The 18,123-nt window shown below is 41.8% G+C and overlaps 3 pseudogenes; 2 read left to right on the plus strand and 1 right to left on the minus strand.

Moving 5' to 3' along the window:
- The first annotated feature begins 5,544 nt into the window (after positions 1–5,544).
- Positions 5,545–11,823, plus strand: LOC147637216 (uncharacterized; annotated as a pseudogene).
- Positions 11,824–12,884: 1,061 nt separating this feature from the next.
- Positions 12,885–14,105, plus strand: LOC147637217 (uncharacterized; annotated as a pseudogene).
- Positions 14,106–16,379: 2,274 nt separating this feature from the next.
- LOC147637218 (uncharacterized) lies at positions 16,380–17,563 on the minus strand (annotated as a pseudogene).
- Positions 17,564–18,123: the final 560 nt, after the last annotated feature.

Genomic DNA, 18,123 nt, shown 5'->3' on the forward strand with positions numbered 1-18,123 from the left:
TGAAAAGCAAACAGGGAAATATGTAAAGTGCCTAAGGTTAGATGGAGGGGGAGAGTACTTCTCGAATGAGTTCTCTGAATTTTTGAAGAAGAATGGTATTCGGAGACAGTTTACATGCAGATACACTACGCAGCAAAATGGAGTTGCTAAGCGGAAAAATAGGCACATTGTTGAGATTGTGCGAGCATTGATGGAAGAGAAGAATATGCCGCATAGCTATTGGGTTGAGGCTGTTTCTACAGCAGTATACATCATGAACAGGACTGCAGCCATACATGATGTAACTCCAGAGGAGAGGTTTACTGGCGGAAAACCTGATTTGTCTCATCTGAAAGTCTTTGGATGCATTGCATATGTGCATGTGCCAGATGAGCTGAGAACTAAGCTGGATCCAAAAGCTGAAAAATGTGTGTTTATTAGATATTCCCTTGAGCAAAAGGGATACAGGTGTTATAACCCTGCTACACGTGAGTTGAGGGTAAGCACGGATGTTGTCTTTGATGAGATGAGCAGTTGGTATGCTGCTGAAAAAGAAGCTGTTGGGGCTGATGTGAGTGGAAGTGTGGTTGCACAGAATGCAGGTCAGCAATCACAGTCTTTGAGTGGACTAGTAGAGTCCTCATCTACTGGCTCTGTTGATAGACCATGGAGTGGCAGGCTGCGTCATAATACCAGTCATGAAAATGTGATTAGTACATCACGTAAAGGAAAAGAGAAAGTGGTTGAGCCCCTTGGTATGCCTGACATTTCTGCAGGGCATTCTCATGTTGATGGAGAGTCTAGTGGCTCTCAGAGATGAGCCTTGATGAGAGGAGCTTGGGATCCCAGCTATGAGAACACCTGGTGTAAAGAAGGCTATGGAACCATGAATGAAAAGCTGCGAAGATCTGGGAGAGTGAAAAACGCTGTGCAGAGGTTGACCTATGATGGATATGTGGCACATCACTATGCATATATGGCAAAGGTTGTGCAGGTTGTAGAGCCCACATGCATTGATGAGGCTGTTGGAAATGTGTGTTGGGAGAAAGCTATGGATGAGGAAATGGATGCACTATATGAAAATGAGACTTGGGATTTAGTGCAATTGCCTGAAGGCAAGAAAGCCATTGGATGCAAGTGGGTGTACAAAGTAAAACATAACAGTGATGGAAGCATAAACAGGTATAAGGCTAGATTGGTAGCCAAAGGGTATGCGCAGACTTATGGCATTGATTATGAGGAAACTTTCAGCCCAATTGCCAAGATGGCAATAGTGAGAGTTGTGATAGCAGTGGCTGCGTCAAAGCAATGGTCTTTACATCAGATGGATGTAAAGAATGCATTCTTGCATGGGGATTTGTAGGAAGAGGTGTATATGTTGCAGCCACCTGGTTATGAGGATGTGAGTCACCCCGAGCATGTTTGCAGGTTGAAGAAAGCCTTGTATGGCTTAAAACAAGCACTAAGAGCATGGTCTGACAAGATTTCTGAATATCTTGTCACTATTGGCTTTCATGTAGCCAATGCAGATTTCTCGCTGTATGTGAGACACGGTGATAAAGGGGTTGTGCTTGTTGTAATCTATGTAGATGACTTGATCATTATGGGGGACCATGATGCAGAGATCTTTGATGTAAAGATCTTGCTTAGACAGAAGTTCGAGATGAAGGATCTGGGGGAGCTCAGATATTTCTTGGGCATTGAGGTGATTAGGTCACCACATGGTATTGGATTACTGCAGAGACAGTATGGCTTGGACATGTTGTCCAAGTATGGTATGACAGGCTGTAAGCCTATTTCCATGCCATTGGATCAGAATGGCAAGTTGAGTGCAGATTCAGGAGAGATTCTGGAGGATCCTACTATGTATAGGCGCATAGTAGGAAGTTTGATCTACATGACGATCACTAGACAAGATTTGAGCCATGCTGTTGGGTTGGTGAGTCAGTTTATGCAGGTTCCACGGAAATTGCATTTGGATGCATTGAGATGCATAATACTGAGGTATGTGAGGTCTACCTTGCATTGTGGACTGTTTTATGAAACTGCTCTCTGATCTAAGCATTGACGTTCTTGATCAAGAACTCGCACATGTGCAATACACATTGGTTACAAAGAGTGTGTTTACAATGATTAGAAAGATTGTTAGAGGATACAACATGTGGTGTGTGTGTGTGTGTGTGTATGTAGACAACAACACTCACAGGAGGTAGATAATATTGTGCAGAGACAATAACACTCACATGAACTAGGATCTTTCACAACACAAAAACTTTTAAACTTAAATTACACAATAACATAGTAGAGATATATGTACATGGGTACACAGATGCTGATTGGGCTGGTAGTATCTCAAATAGAAGATCTACTAGTGGCTTCATGTTTTCTTTGGGGAGTTCTGCTGTGACTTGGAGCAGCAAGAAGCAACCTATGGTTGCTCTATCCGCCGGTACACAGAGGCCGAGTACAGAGGAGCTGCTATGGCAGCATGTGAGGTAGCTTGGTTGAGAAAGCTACTTGCAGATTTGAGTCTATCAGTGGATAGACAAGTTGTCATTTTTTGTGACAACATTAGCAGTATACAGTTGGCCAGGAACCCAGTTTTTCATGCTCGCACGAAGCATATAGAGGTCCACTACCATTTTGTCAGAGAGAAGGTCTTGGTAGGAGACCTTGACCTTGTTTATGTCAGCACACAGGATCAGGTAGCTGACATCTTCACCAAAGCATTGGGTACAGAGAAGCTCTGCAGATTCAGGGCTTCGCTTGGTGTACATGAGATGGAGTTGAGCTCGAGGGGGAGTGTTGAGATATCGAGCTCATCTAGTGAGGCAGTGTGGACACTGATGACCCGCCTGGGGGATAGGCCCCACACTTACACCACTCGCATGGTTGGTGAGATCATGGGTGATGTGCGGCCAGTGGGATGACAGGCTGTGTGACAGCCATTCTAGAGATTGGCATAGTTATAGCGCCAGCTCGTTTAGTTAGGTTCACACTATTGAGAACCCTTGTATGTATTTGGTTGGGTACCTTTCATATTGTGTGTACTCTTATCTTGTATATGGTGTGTTGAGTGTTGAGTGAAGTAGAAGAAGATTTTCAGCCTCTCACCTCGTGTGTTCTCTATTAGGGTTTTGTGAGTGTGTGTGTGCTTGCAAGAGCTCAAGCTGCTCTCTTCCCCCTTGCATCTTTTCACTTGCGAGGACGCAATCTCGTGCCCAAGCATTGGGTACAGAGAAGCTCTGTACCCAATGCTTTGGTGAAGATAAGGCCGATGCAAAAGATGAAGAGGATAAGGCAGACCCTCCGGCCCAAGAGGCCAATAAAGAAGATCCCGACAATTATTTGGGCTTTGTGGAGGAAAACGACGACCCTCAAAATTATTCTTCCTTAGACTCATCATAGCTATTGAGCTCCATGGTTTCCTGCATTCTTTCCCTAAGACGTCCCTCCATCCAGTCCTTTAGGTCATTCCATAGGCTTGGGCTACCTTGGAGCAAGGAATGTGGACCTGAGAAGAGAGGAAAGAAGAGCGACCTGAAATGTCTCTTGAAACCGAGGCTGTCCTTTGAGGAAGGTCAGGTTTGCTTTGTCTCAAGCTTTTTGAGGTGTATGGGATGGCAACATGGATTTTTGCATTGGTTCCCCTATGATGTTCATCTCCCAGGTCTCTAAGATATTTTGCCACCTTGTCTTTCTGTTGGGGGTAGCTTCTTCTTCTATTAACTCTTGCGGGAGTGGTTGGTCTGGAAGTTTGCAAGAATAAACATGAGCACCATGTGCAGGTATCTGGTTTGAGACAGATGGGCATGGTTCAAGGTAGGCAGTAGGAGGATCAGCTTCCAACTGAGCTTGGCACTCACAAACTAACTCTTGGGCGGCTAGGAGCCTTTCTTTTTTCTCAATAGGATTTGGATATTCCATAAGATTTTTGGGTAGCTGATGGGTGTCAATGGGTTCTTGGGTGTGGGTGGCGGCATGTAGCATATCTTCTTCTTCAGATGAACAAGTTGAAGGATGAGTTATTGTGCTAGAGTCAGAACCGCTTTTGATAATCACTCGGCTTTCTCCCTTCCCAACCTTGGTGGCTTTCTTTCATGAGCACCGAGTTACTCAGGCTTGTTCTTGCTTGGTCTTGGTTTTGAGAGGTTGATGCCCCTGCAGTCGCGTGTGCTGTAGCCCTTTGCCTATTTTGTAGCCAGGTTACTACATTGAGGGGGATTGCTTGAATGAAACCATTTCTAACACTCAACAGGTTAAGGTTGGTGCTGGGATTAGCTTCATGAGCCTTTCCAGTTGTTCCTGGTCTTAGCGGGCAGTCTTTATACATATGATTGATACTACATCCAACGCACAGTGAAGTCATGGTGGCAGGAGCACTTGCAAGGGCACTCGCCGTTCTATTCCTGTTGGAACACTCAGCCACTCGCCGTTCTATTCCTGTTGGAACACTCAGCCACTCGGTGAGGTCCACCACCACAATCATAACACTGTATGGGTGGTATTCTCGTTGTTTGATTCATATCCCTGGCTTGCAATATCAAGACTGCTAAGTACACAAGGTACATCTGATCACCCTCCATGACATAGTGATTGAGAATTTGTGAGGGCGGGCTCATGGGCTCTTGGGTTTCATAAGTGGGAGTCTCCAGGATTTCTCCCTCATTCCCATCCTCTAAGAGTTCTGTCAAGGTTATCTGATGAACTGGTGCGACTCTGGGTAACGGGGGCTGTGGTGGAAGAACTGGGGGAGGTAAGGGTATTTCTGGTACCCTAAGGATTCCTCTTTGTGCCCCTTCTTGGCAAGGTTGAGTAGCATTATGATGTGCAGGAGATGGCAAAGCCAACAGTTTCTTGGGGTTGGCGGTTAGTACCTGAGGCATAGCTCGAGCTAAAGTAGCCTTGTGATTGATGGTAGTAGTTAGAGATCTCGTGATTGCCTCACTTTACACAGGGTGCAATAGAGACTTGGGTGGGGTCTTAGACGAGGACATTCGGTGCCAGTATGGTTTTCTCGACGAGTCGGCACCATACGAGTTTCCTTCTAGGATAAAGATGTGGATGGCCCCCTCGATCCCGGCCTCGGTTGATTCTCCATTGCTGGGTCATTTGTTGCATTAGGGCGGCTGCCAGTTGCTCCAGACGTGGACTCCTTACCCTTTTCGTTAGGCTTTATGGTCGTGGTCTTGAAGGAGGCTTTTGTGCCTTCTGTTGAAATATACAAGTGAATAGGGTGTGTGCCGGAACAAGCCCTTAGCAAGAGGCTGTAAAAGAGAATCTATAAATGAGAGAGAAGCTGTGAAAAGGTTCCCTCGTCCACTACTAGGGAGGTCCTCGCTCTCTCTAGTGCTGTCAAAGACGAGCACCATTTGACTCCACATGGTATTTACCGATGGGTCCGATCTGATTTGACAAGGAGCGTCTAGAGAGCTCACTTTGTCAAAGAGAGGGTTATTTCTCACCAACCTACCCGAGCGTAGGTGCATGGGAATATAGAAGTATTGTGTAGAACCCTCTGAGGAAAGTTAAAAAAAAAAGGAATGGCCGTACGCTTGTGAGTGAATGGGCATTCGCTCCTTTGTGAGAGAAGGAACGAACGTTTGGAATGAGATTGCAAAATGGAATGGGCGTGGCAAGGTAATGCCACGAGCATTCGCGCTTCAAGGTTTGCACTGGTGTTCGCTCTCAAAGAGGAGAAGGAATAGGCGTGCGAGTTTATGGGGGCTGCGTGGAACAGATGTGGCAAGTTGCAAAAGGGGAACTCGAACGGGCGTGGAAATACTTGGAATGGATGTGCGCTTTGGAGTGTACGGCCATGGCACTGTGAGGCAGGGAATTTTCAAATTTGACTAGCCTAATGGCTGGAAGTCTAACAACCATTCTGAGAGTACAAAATTCTCCTAGTTTAAATGCACTTCAATGCACATGAGGCCCAATTAAATGTAATTAAACTAATTTTAATGCTCTTGCCAAATTTAGGTAACAAATCTACCAAACTTGGGCAGAAGAAACAGGCGTGCTAGAGTTGGAACAGACATTCCTTGAACTTTCCATGGATGTGCGCTTCTCAGAGAAGCCTGGTAGAATGCAATTTTGCTTGGGAACCTCTCCAATCACAGCAAGCTGATTCAGGCACCTTCCCAAGGTTTTTTGATGTTTTTGTTTTTACAAGGAGCTAGAGCTAGTCTCTAGCTACTTATTGATACCTACAATGCATGGTTTAAGCTAATGGATTTAGATTAATTGAATGATTAAATAAAAATGCAAACATGAAGAAAAAACATAGAAATTGAAAATTGCTTGAATGTTGAGGGCAAATAGGGGCACTTACTTGCTTCTCCCCGCTCTCGGTGAGACTCGAATGCTCCGATGCTCAATTAGTGATCCAAACTTTGGGTAATCTCCAACAAAACACAAAACAAACAATGTTAATCAACCAACCGGTGGATTTGTACTCCAACTGGACTAAATCAAGCTCTAGCTAATGAATTAAGTAGAGGACCCTAAGCCAAATGCCACTCCCCAATAGCGGTGCCAAAGATGTTAATGGTTTAACATACTACCTCATAAGCACAAGAGAGAAGAAGAAGAAAGTGCATGCAAGGGTCAAATTTGGTGATTAGCACTTGGCCAACCCTATTAGGGTTAACTCCCCGATGTGAGGCTGCTAGGGGCTCACTCTACACTCTCTTTATGTCACCCAAAGATAGATCCAAGCAAGCTAGAGGTAGGAGCAAGAGGGAAGGAGATATGGAGAGTTCAACCTCTACCTCATGCCAATCGTATGCAAACAAGACAAGGTGGAGAGTAATGAGAAGGGAGTGAAGGATCAAAGGGAGAGCAACACCATTCCTATTCACATACACCAACAATCACAAGCAAGCAAGCCACCATAAGCTTAAGAGAGAGAAAGAGGGAGAGAAGGCAAGACTCAGTTAAGACAAATGGGATTGTCCCTTTTCATATTTCATAAAGTGTCGAATTTGTTTTTTCATATTTCATAAAGTGTCGAAATAAGTATCGAAAATTATTTTTTTAGTTTTTTTGTGTGACTTCTTAAAAAAATTCAAGTGCGCAAAACAAGAAAACAATGACAAAAACCAAGTATTGCTTGGTAAATAAAAATGAAATTAGATGTTATAGCTCATCATTGACTGTCATCCTCAGTTAGATCCATGGCTCCGAATACATCTATTTCCAGAAATACCTCGCCATCTTCATCTTCGTCAATGGATGTAGCCTCCGTATATCGTCCTCTTCTATTTCTGGCATTAGAAGTGGTTGTGTTGAAAGTTGTTTTTCTATTTCTCTTTGAATTCCAGATTAGTTGTTGTGTTTGCTTTTGGTTCAAGTGCTAGTAATTGTTGAATTACTATACCTTCATTTGATCCTTCTTTTAGCTGTTCAACTAGATCAATGTAAGTTTCTTGTGCTTCTTGAGTGGGTTCCTCAACCTCTACTTCATTTGATATTTCCATATCTTCAAATATTTGTTTACTACGCGGATCAACATGGATTACAAACAACCACCTATGATCTCTCGGGTCCAGTGAAGATGACCTGCTCATAATGCTCTGGTAGCACAAATGTGTCCCTTTGGTTTGTCCATATCTTTGTGGAGTCTACTTGAACAAATGTCTTACGGTTTCTTGTGTACATATAAAAACTCTGGTAATCACAACCATAAAAGGTCTATTGACCCATGAAAAAAGTGAAAGAAGGCATGTAAAGAGCATAAGGATAATAAGTCTTACCCACAACAAAAGGCAGCACATCATTCTCAATTGGAGAAGTATGGTGGCACAAAATATGGTTCATTACCAAAGGTTACTTGGATTGCTAGATTTGTAAGTTCTAATACATTTTGTATCTATATGTATGTCTTATGTGTTGCTAAACTTTCATGTTTTCTGTGCATGTTGGCAATTATTTATAGGAATTAGTAGTTATTGGTGGCTCCCTAATTGAACGGGAGAATAGATATCTTAAGCACCACATAAAGAAGATGAAACTTGGGAATTACTAAATTAATGAGTGATAACCAAGGAGGACAATCGACGAGGCCCAGGCTATGAGGTGAGACTAGTTATTCCTCATGGTCTTTTGAAGCTTTATATGAAAGTGATGTAGCATTAATTATGTATATTTTTCATTGTATGTTATGTAGGATGAGGATGAAGGTGGTGATGTAGCACATGGTGGGGAGGATGATGGCATTGAGGAGGACAAAAACAATGAAGATTACTTTGCCATTGTAATAGGACATAGGCTATCATTCAATGTCACATTGCTCTCTTAAGCACCACATAAAGAAGGTGAAACTTGGGAATTGCTAATTGAAAATGAGTGATATAACCAAGGAGGACATCCAACAAGGCCAAGGCAACTATGAGGTGAGACTAGTCACATCTTTGAAGCTTTATATGAAAGTGATGTATATTTTTCATTTTATGCTATGTAGGATAAGGATGAAAGTGGTGAAGATGTAGCACATGGTGGGGAGGATGATGACATTGAGGAGGACAAAAACAATGAAGATTACTTTTCTTCCTACTCAGGACATTGTAATAGGACATAGGCTATGCTTCAATGTCACATTACTCTCTGGGATTTATTTTGCAACACTTCATTTTTGTAGCATTTTTTAAGACATACATATGCTATTCGTAACTATTTTGAGCTTATATGTATATGCTATTTGCAAGGTGATCACAAGAATAAGTATGCCCTTCTTTTTTAGGCTTATATGTATATGCTATTCCCAAGGTGATCACAATAATAATTATGCCCTCCTTTTTTAGGCTTATATGTATATACTATATTCACAAGGTCATCACAATAATAATTATGCCCTTTTTGGACTCTCAATTTTTGTCTTAGGCTTATATGTATATGCTTTTTTAGGTTCATCACACTTAAAAAAAAAAGGAGAGAAATATCTCGCCCATTATACCCATATATTTTTCATTACATTTTGTAGCGCTATATTTTTTTTGTTACATTTTGTAGTGTGGCTATACATGCAACTATAAGCTATGTGTAGAGCCATGTCACAAAATTTTCCACTCTTGTATTTCCTTTTTCCTAGCAATATAGTTCTAAGCATAGCTATGCTTTCCTTCTCTTGTAGTAGTGTAAAGTGCATGTGTGCAACATAGTTGTGACATAATTATTACAGAAAACTTCAACTATAGCTTCTTCTTCACGCGTGATTGCAGGCATAGCTGCATGATAATAAGAATGCTTGTAAAAACATGATCAACTCACACCAAATATTTCCCCTTTTAATGCAAATATTACATGACTTGGTGCCTATGCTTGAGATATGCTTGTATGATCGATTGAGAATGTTAGAGTCAATGGAAGTGAGGCCAATAGTGGCGATGGCGATGGTGGACCTCAAATGCAATAAGAAAACCTCATGCTATAGAATATCTACCTTACATGAGTGAGTGGATCTTGAGTAGTAGAGGGTAGTAAAAGTGTAGCAACATGGGAGATCCCCGCATTGATGGTGGCAAGAGGATAGTCTACAAGATAGAGGGTTGAACATCAGTGGGGTTGAGTGTGTCATATTATGAAGGGGCTAATTCCATGAAGAACCACATGAGGAGACATTGCATCAAGTAAGGAGTGGCGGAGTTATAACTCTATAAAATGTTGTAAGAGTAGGGGGGAAAAATAAGAGTTGTAAATAATTAATTGTTTGACAATAGACAAATTCAGTGATGCAACGAACATACCTCAATATATATCATCAACAAATATATGTACATGTGTCTAGAGTATATGGTGATCAATCTTCACATATACAAAACAGATCCCTAAGTATGATCACTACATGAGCCATCACTATACGAGTCGCTAGTATCGGACTCGTGATCACCATCACCATCACCAGTGCCACCACCAGTGCCCCCACCCGCAACACCACCATCACCAGCGCCACCACCCGTGCCCCCACCCGCGATCATGCCGTCGCTCCTCTCAGCCTCTCGGCGTCGCCCCTTGGCCTCCTATCGAGCCACCTCTGTCATGTCGTCCTCGCCATATTGCTCCTGCATTAGTTAGTGAAATCAAATAAGAACATATTACAGTTAACATGCAAATAAACTACAAAACAAAACAGTGATACCCACAAGTGGATTTGGCCTGTCAGCAAGTGTCGCTTGCAAAGCGCGGTAGCTGTAGTATGTGGCGTACTCCATCTCCTACGCCGTAGGTGCACGACCATAGTCTTTGGTCTGCATCAAGATAGAACCAAAGACTTATTGATTTCTTCATTCAATAATATTACCTTTGAAAGTTAAAATTTGAACGGTCTATACTCATAAATGTGGCCACAAATCCATCTCGTCCCATCCGGCCTAGTCTAGATGTGTGACCAGCTTGCAGTCTCTTTCGTGCTACCGTCTATGTAAATTTGATTAAACAAAATAACATAGATTAGAGAATAGTTAGAATCAATCTAGCAAAGTTCATATTAATTCTAATATACATTAGCAAAGGCACACACCTTGTGCTAAGGAAAAGTGATGCGTAGGCACCTCTCCTTGCAGAAGTATTGCCATGTCTCCATGCACATATAAGCCCTCCTCTTGTTTGTCTCCACCATACACTAGCGTCTGTTTATTTTTCATATTACAATAAGCGTTAGAATATACCATAGAACTTGTTAGATTTCAATGTTTTGTTTCTTTTATTGATTTTTTTAACTTCGATCATTTGATAAATGACTCATGTTTTTATGGTACTTGAAATCAGATTGGGACCAATCAGAGGGTACACCGCCACCTCCTACTGTTGGTGGTTGGGGTGCACAGAGTTCCAATACTGCACATGAACCCGTTTACGATGATTTCTACTACGATGAGTCTATTATATGCTGGTGCGCTCTTTGTCGTGGCACATATCGGAGGCCACGACGGGAGTGCTTTTCACATGAGATGACTCATGGTACTTTTGAGCGAGCACCACCACCTAAGGAGCGACATCGACCTATGGTATGTGACTGCTCTCCCTTAGTTTTATTATTGGTTATTTTATAAATCAAAGGCTCATATATAATGCAACCATATTATATATATAGGTATATTCACTTGATGTCGAGGATGACTTCACTATCAGTGGTGCACGTGTCCCTCGCACACGGCACGGACATGTCATTGTCAGTTTCAGCTCGAGGTTTCTCGACATCCTCTACCTCCTGCTTTGGAGGCTGAGACGGGTGGAGATCATCCGTTGCATACTCGTTTGCATTCTCTAGTACACATGTATGATCGAAGATGATACGGAGGATGGCAGAGAGGATCACTTCCTTTAGATGGTGTGGTTTTTAGCTTCTGGGGCAATCACTACATGATTGCTCCGTCTACCATTAGTGGAGCAGGACGAGGCCTCTTTATTGCACAGGATTTGCATGTGCCCCCTCGTTCAGAGGTCACCCTTATGTCTTTTTGTGGACCTATATATAGATGGGGTCCATGGCATCAGCTTACTCGCTACATTCAGAGCATGAGTACTTATGGGTTATGTCTCAATGCAGCCTCTCTTTCTGATAGAGGGATTACACATGCAGAAGGACAAAGACTCTATGTTGACGGAAGACCTTACTCTCAAGGAAACATAGCAGGTTTAATCAATAGTAGTCGAGGGATGAGTTCAAGAACCAATTGCACGTTTGTGGAGTCTGAGAATAGTCACGAACCAGGACATATGAGTAGGGATGTAGAAAGATACATAGTTGTCAATGCTATTAGATCATTACGTGCTGGAGATGAATTGCTCATCAATTATGGATGGTGTAGACCTCCACGAGCACCCTTAATAGATGAGGGTTGAGAGCTTCATTGTATACAATTCCTAATGTTATTTTGACCTCTTGTACCCTAATTCTACACTTTAATTTGCACCACGTTCTCTACTGTCTCTAATTTAATTTGATAACCGTCTTTTATTGTCTCTAACTATTTTGTATCTGTGATAATTATTGAATTCCATGCACATCTCTCTTTTCTTTTATATAGAAGCATGCTATTGATACAATCTTCTTTGCCTTCAAATATGTAGATTCCGGATTATGACATCGACAATATCACAAATCAACATTCACATGACGTATCTCACATGTCAATAGAGTGCATGAGGATCCTACGCAGGAGTGATCCTCATGCGTATGCAAGACTAAAGAAACAATATTCTCAGGACTTTAATGGGCGTGATGATATCTTTGATAATGACGATGGCATGTCTGATCTTATTGAGGATTGGTATCAAAATAATAGTGCAAGTGATATTCCTAATAACAACGAGAAGTATCTTCGAGAAGAAGCTCTAAAGCATATCTACGCAGCAGGAACCCAACTGACACGACTCAGTGCAAGCTTACTTATTCTTAATCTTCAAAACCGTTTTGGATGGAGTAATCTATCCATTTCAGCACTTTTGAAGTATGTAACAATCTAACATATTTTTTTGTTACATTCTAAACATGGTTGCTTCTTATTGATCATATTTTTAATGAACTTGCAGGCTACTCTCTCAGAAGTTCTTGCCGACAAGCAATTCCCTTCCTGCATCACATGATGAGGTGAAGAAGATGATAAGTAGTCTTGGACTTGACTATTTTCTATACATGCATGTCCCAACAATTGTATTTTATATAGAGGTCAATACGAGGACGGTGTGACGTGTCCAAAATGTCAAACGCCTCGTTATAAAGAGGAGAAAGGTAAGGTCCCTAGAAAGGTATTGAGACATTTTCCCCTGGCTCCACGTATAAAACATATGTTCCAAAGTCCCGAATTAGCTAAGCTTATAACATGGGGAGCGGAGCACAAGAGCAAAGATGGAGTAATGCGAATTCCATCAGATAGTCCTGCATTTGAGCATATTGATTTGCGATGGCCAGATTTTGCAAAAGAACCACGCAATTTAAAGATGGGTGTAGCATAGATGGCGTGAATCCATTTTCAATGAGATCAAGTAAATGGTCTACATGGCCAGTGGTAGTTATTAACTATAATCTACCCCCGTATCTCAGCATTAAGAAAGAGCATTTAATGCTCTCACTCTTAATTCCGAAAAAATGACAAGTTAAAGATCTAAATGTTTATTTGGCCCCTCTCATCGACGATCTTCAAGATTTGTGGAGAGGGATTGATGTCATGGATATGTCGAGAAGCATCGGTCAAAGACAGTTCATTGTTCGTGGAATTTTAGCATGGACTATCCACGACTTTCCAGGATATGGTTTTTGCTCAGGTAAATGGTTTACATATATATATATTGTCTCATACGTTTATACAATGTTCATTGCGCTAATCATCTTTGTTATGTTTTCCATGTAGGGATATGTACCAAGGGTTATAAAGCTTGTCCAATTTGTGGTGATTGGTTGAGATTGACTTATAGCAAAAACCTCAACAAAAAGATATATCTTCGACATAGATGATTTTTATCTGAAGATCATTATCTACGAGACAGAAGGCAAGCCATACATTTTAATGGAAAGGTAGAGGAAGGGAGATGTCCAATACCAAGACACCGAAGGATTGGTATCTAAAGTGGACTGTTGGACCCGCTATCGATCCGGAGTCGGAGATCATAAGCGGCGATGATGATGACGCTGTAAAGAAGCGAGCGAGAGGAAAACGTGCTCTAGCTCAAAGTCCTTCGATATGGTATACTTTGGAATATTGGAAGGATTTGAGGATATGTCATCTTCTTGATCCTATGCACATATTCAAGAACGTTGGTCATTCGTTATGGCAACACCTCGTTGGCTTGAAAGACACAGCGGCAGCAAGAAATGACTTAAAGGATCAAAACTCAAAGCCCAATCTATGGCCACTTTATGATGAAACTCGACGTGAGACAACCTACGAGCCTGCCCCATGGGTGCTCAAGATAGAAGAGCTGGAGACTATCAACAGGAAGATTCAGTCGATTCGTACGCCTACAGGATATGGAGCATCTTGTCGAAACATGTTCACTCTAGATGACAAGAGCTTGTCTGGTTTAAAAACACATGATTGGCACAATTTTGTGAAGGTAAATCTATCCAGATCTTTGTAAGTATTTATTTTCTTGCATGTTTTGTTGATCGGATTAATCATGTATGCAGCATGTTGTACCCCTTGTTATTGATGGATGTACTACAAGAGGAGTCCGAGATGTAATATATCGCCTTGGATCACTTGCAAGGTATTTATCGGTCATTAATTTTTAGTACATAAAATTTTATTTGATATCTTCTTAATTCAAAAACATCTCTAATATCTTCTTTCTTTTACTGATAGATGGATTACATCTAAAGAGATTGCCAAAGGGTCAATTCCACAAAAGAAGCGTGAATGTATAGAGCTTCTTTGTTTAATGGAAAAGGAATTTTCAACCTCCTTTTTTGATATCCAGGTTCATCTTCTAATCCATCTAGTGGACGAGATAGAGCTCGCTGGTGTTGTGAGCACTCGATGGATGTTTTGGGTCGAGAGATTTATGGGAGTATTGAAAGGTTATGTACGTCAAAAAGCAAGACCAGAGGGTTCTATGGGCGAAGGGATGGATGCTTGAAGAATGCATGTATTACGTTTGTGAATACCTTGAGAAAACCGATTCTGAAGCTCCACGCGTATGGAAAAATGAGTCGTCTTCTACCATGTCAGACGAGGTATTGTCCGTAAGGGAGTCCCTTTTCGACTTAAGGTCCAAGATAAATTGGATATTTCTACTTTCATTGTCTATAATAGCGAATGCATGCAACAATTCGTTGATGAGTACGAGAAGGAACTTCCAAGCAAACGAGTTGGCAGACGTAAAAAGAGGAGATCCAGACATCAAACCAATGTAAATAACGACGGGGACATACCTACTTTCATGGATTGGTTATACACCCGTATGCAATGGGCGGTTAGTGATCATGAGCCAATCTCAACGGAACAAAGAGAGTTTATGATCAGGTGTGAAAGACAGGTAGCTTGTTGGGTTTTGAAAACTCTGAACTAAACAAATGAATCTCATTTTTTTAATAATTTATTTATTGGTCTAGGCTCGAATGTATACCAACATGTGGGCTTATGGACAACATCTTCGGATAAAATCTAAGACTTACGTCTAACTCAAGATTCTTGCGTTGTTGCCTCTTTCAAGTCACGTGCAAGTTCAAGAGACACAAATCTTATCGACAGTGAACTTGGTTACGTGGGAACCATAGTCGGCATTTATGAAGTATCGTATCGTATCTTCAAGCAGGTAAATGACATCTCTCTTCATGCAACAATGACATGTAGATTTCTTGAAGCTATACATGATTCGAAAGTTTTGATTCGTGTATTTTGACAGGTGGTTTTGAAGGTGGATTGGTTTCGTGCTGAGTATAAAGGCAATAATGCCACAATGAAAAGAGAGCCATCCGGATTTTGGTCCGTCGACTCCTCGAAGTTATTGCGTGCAACAAAAGAGCCTTACATTCTGCCAACTTATGTTGAGAACAAGCGTTCTTTTACAAGAATACAGATGTTCATCCATGGTGGCAAGTTGTGCATGTCCAACCTAGAGGTCGACACTTGTTTGATAGCGTTTTTTTGAGAAAGCGGATCAGGATGAATTGATTACGTTCTCGAATCTAGACACATCGACGTCAGAGAGGTGTAGAATTCTTCTTTCCGATCCTGAAGAAATTGTAGATGATGAAAACGACAACGATCCAGACTCTGACACTACAGACACCGAAGAGGAAGAAACAATGGATGTCGAGCCTACTACGGAGGAAGTGAACATCAACACAGATTTAACGATGGAGGAGTTCGAAGAAGTCAACAAGGATAATGAAGATGAAATTTATTGACGATTAATCTCAGAGATGATGATGAGGACTATTAGTCTTACGTGTCAACTCACGGATCAACCTATGTTCGGTAAGATTTAATCTCAAAATAATTCATTGTGAAGTCATGATTTTTATTCTTTTGAAAACTTACTAACAAGGGTGGGTGGTAGGGAGTCTCGTGGTGGTGATAGCCTCATATGGCTAGTGTCAGGGTTTGATTCCCGTCAGACTCGTTTTTCTTGCTCTAGCTGTGTACAGGGGGCAATTTCAGCTTCAAGTTCACTGAAAGAAAGTTCGTATGGGGATTCGATTCCCCTCCTCTACCAAGGCTTCTATCTCGCGTTTCAACCCCAGTATCAGCATCTCAACCTTCAGTACCCGCAATCAAGCATTGTTCCCTGGATCGACTTGGCCTAGCAGTAGACCATTGAAGCCAGCAGTCTTCTAGCATTTCGTGGCAGTAGTTCCAGCAGCACCCTCAGTGAGTACCAGCAGTACCCTTAGCCGCAGCACCCCCCACGCTACCCATTTGCTGCTCCAGCTCTGCTCTCTCTCTCTCTCTATGACACTATGTCACCCCAGCTTTGATGTATGCAACAGTAGTATGGGCCCCATGCTTGTCAGCCACCTCATGAATGCAGATTGAGAGACCACGTATATGTATGATCTCACGCTTGTTCTGCAGCAAACCATCAGTACCGCTGTTGTACCTGACATTGGTATCAGAGCTCTCTGGTGGTAACTTTTTGGTCTCATAGGTCATTTTGGCCTTTTGAAGACGTAAATATAGCATTTCATTTTGTTTCATTTCTCTCTCTCTCTACTTACCGTGCATTGTCGCGTCGACGACTCTGAGTTTGCACATTTTCTTCAGCAACCACTTCCAACTCCATCCTATCCCAAACTCCGTCTCCAGTGTGTTGATGACATATTTCTTGTCATCCTCAAGTTGATCGCTGCATTGCAAAATAAAGTTAGTTAGTAATTCAAATAAAAAACTGTAATTCATCTTCTTTATGTTAAATAATCTGCCATGGTATATGAACTCGCTGTAGATAAGACATGCAAAGGTCTCTTATCTGACGTCTGAAGGCGATGCTGGCTCCAACTTGAAGGATACCCCCGTCAGGCGTGATGTCGCATGTGACACCCAAAGTGCCAATGCACGTGCGCATCGGCACTAGTGGGGGCACTGGTGGTGTGCTACTCTACTGTTGACGCCTGCGTGCAATACAAACATATGATATATTGAGATGTGAGTTCTTAAAAAGTACTTGATATTTAATCCGTAATTGCCATAAAAGATATACCTACGGGACGCGTGTCACCTGAGTACCAGGAGGTACATCAGGAGTAAGCCACTGACTCTCGTGATGTGATGTACCTGGGATAGGAGTCCTAAGCAAACAAAGACATCAAAAGGATATATATATTAAGAATTCTATATGTAAAAAAAGGATGACATTACTATTTTATCAATCGAGAAGCTTACCGATGCGCTGTAGTGTGTGCATGAGAAGAAGTCTCCACTCCTGCATGTGGCTGGGATGATGTACCCTCTCTAGGTCGTACGGGCATACTGAATCTCCCAAGAATCTTGATGGCGCCATCTAAACCCGCATCATCCATCTCCACATAATCTGCCATGGCCTCTGAGAGTGTATCTCTAGAAAGTCCAGTGCCTCGTAGCAAAGTCTTGAATGACTTTGAATTTTCTTTCAAATTACAAACCTCTCCAAATGACGCCACCATCTTCACAAATCAATGATCTTCAATCCTTAGTGAAGATATCTATATTAGCCTCGTAAGTCAACGTAATTCTTTCGATTCTCACCAACACGTGGCTACTTCAACACATAGTAGTTCAATAAGAGTCTATATGACAATTCTTGTACTCCATGTATATCTACTTCATAAGAGCACTTAAATATACATAAAAAATAAAAGGCACATGGGCAGAAGAAAGCAGGAACAGGTCCTACTCAACAACATTTGACAAGAATCCTGCCACACAAAGGGTCATCATCGAAGGCCAATTTCTTCAAATTATGAATGTCTTCAATGAATCAAATGAGGAACTGAGAATCACCATCTCGTTCTGATGATTAAGTTTACATTCCTCTCCGGATCCTTCCCTCTCTTCTCTCCCATTATTAACATCTCTTAGCATCCCCAGTAACACAAATCACATGTAACATTGCTTATGATTGCCAAAAACAAAGTGAGCAAAAAGCCAAAAAAAAACATGCTGACATAAATATGCAATCATTCGCAAAAAACCCCACCCCCCCACCCCGTTAGGAATTCCCAAT

Source organism: Cibotium barometz, chromosome 7 (genome assembly GCF_041138505.1).
Source record: "Cibotium barometz isolate CiBa-2024 chromosome 7, ASM4113850v1, whole genome shotgun sequence".
Lineage (NCBI taxonomy): Eukaryota > Viridiplantae > Streptophyta > Polypodiopsida > Cyatheales > Cibotiaceae > Cibotium > Cibotium barometz.